Here is a 2,110-nt window from a genome sequence, read left to right on the forward strand (position 1 = left end):
TGCCTCGCCTGGGAAGAGCGCAATGATGGTGCCAACTTGGGCCAGTGAAGCAACATCCTCCACAACTAGACTGAAGAACAAAAACGACAGCAACTTGTCTATTCCCCTTCCCCCAATTCGCCAATACAAATCTTTAAAAAAATAATAATAATGGAAACTCAGGTATGGAAAGCACTGAAGAGTACATTCTAGACTAATCTCTTCCCCTGCCCCTGGCAGGTTTCCCTTCCAGAACTTCACTGACGAGTGGCTTGAAATCCTTCAGTGATAGGAGCAGGCCTCCCTCCTGAGGCAGTCAGCTGTTTTGTTTGATGATCAAATGAATCTACGATTAATATTTTAGCAACATAGTAAGAAGCAAAACTGGTAGGTTTGATCCCCTCACTCCTCCAGTCTTCCTCTCCTCAGAAAATGAGGTTGATTATTGCTGTAGCAAACTAACATAAATTTAGTGACTTGAAACAATAAGATTTACTATCTTACAGTTCTGGAAATCGGAGTCCTCTGGGAGAAAATTAAGGTATCAGTGGAGCCACGCTCCTTCTGAGGGCTCTAGCCTTGGCTTTCCCAGCTTTCAGAGCTAGCCCACTGTCTTTGGCATGGGGCCTCTTCTGCTGTCTTCAAAGCCAGCAGTATAACATCTTTGAATCTCTCTGACTCTCCTGTCTTCCTCCTTCACTTATAAGGACTTTTGTGATTATATTGGTCCATTCAGATAATCCAAGATAAACTCCCCACCTCAAAATCCTGAATTACATCTGCTGAGCCCCTTTTGCTCTATAAAGCAACATATTCACAGGCTCTAGGGGTTGGTACGTACACATCTTTGGGGGGGGGTCGTTATTCTATTTACCATGGAGGTCAACCTAGTTTGAAAGGCAAGTTGAAGAAATATCAAGTGGAACTCCCCCAGAGGCTGAAGCTCCACCTCAGTGTCTCAGAGAGACAGGGCCTCAGGTTGGAAACACTGGTGGTCCACCCCTCCAGGTAGAAAGGAACTCCAGGCCCAGGACTCTCAACCCAACTCCAAAGAGTCCTAATCCCAAATTTGGCATGGAAGCAATATAGACTCCCTTCAAGGGATTCCAGAACCTAGACAATGAAAATATCAATAAGGATTAATATGGACTGGAGAACAGGGAACCTTCCCAAAAGTTCCGGAGCCTGGTTCCAAACGGTGGTGAAGGAGCCCCACTTATAACAAAAATTGAAATTTCTCTGCATCCTGGCAAATGAGATTTGGGTGGGCTTTCCATATGATTTAGAAAAAGTAAGTAATGTGGCCTTTGTTCCCCTGAGTGTAGAATTCCTTGGTCTATAATTGTGCCTCATGAATGGTCCACACTCTTAGAATTGCCCCTGAATGGATAGTTAAGAATCAGCCTGAGAGCTTTCTTCTACAGATAAGGCTGGAGAGGCCATTCAAGACCCACCTCAAGCCCTATCTTCTCTAAAATCTCTTCCCAACAACACTAGCCAAAGGGACACCTCCCTGGTCCCATAGCATTTACTGACTCTACCTTTTACTAGACAGTAGGCATATATGCTCTTGTGTCACAGTCATCTTTGGTGAGCACATGCTCAATGTTTTGACCTTCCCAATCCAACTGGAAACATCTGGAAGGGCAAATCCAGGAGCTGTTCATTTTTGAGCCCTCTTCAAGGCCTGATACCACAGCAAGGATGGTAGGTTATGAAAAGATATTTATTGACAATAATGAGATGAAACCCAAGAGAGTCCAGTCTGGCAAATACAGCCTCTACAGCATGATGGAAACGAAACAGGATGACATGTAGAGAGACCTGGGATTAATGGAGTTGATCTTCAAGTGCTTTGTAGCTTTCATCTCACCTTTATTTCCCCACTACAGATTTTGTTGGTGTAGCTGCCAAGGTTCTTGCTGAAAAACAAAGCTCTTCACTGTTTAAGGCCTAACTCATAGCCTGGCTTACACAGTATGACTCCCATCCCTCAAGCCTCACCTCTAAAACCACCCTATTTTCCTTCATCTTTTTCTGACTTTTTAATAAGCACTCAGGTGTTGTGATGCTGCTGCTAGTTCAGGCACATTTTGAATAGTCTACAAAATAAATAAGAACAGAGTGTATT

The sequence above is a fragment of the Hipposideros armiger genome, unplaced genomic scaffold (genome assembly GCF_001890085.2).
Source record: "Hipposideros armiger isolate ML-2016 unplaced genomic scaffold, ASM189008v1 scaffold_1551, whole genome shotgun sequence".
Classification (NCBI taxonomy): Eukaryota; Metazoa; Chordata; class Mammalia; order Chiroptera; family Hipposideridae; genus Hipposideros; species Hipposideros armiger.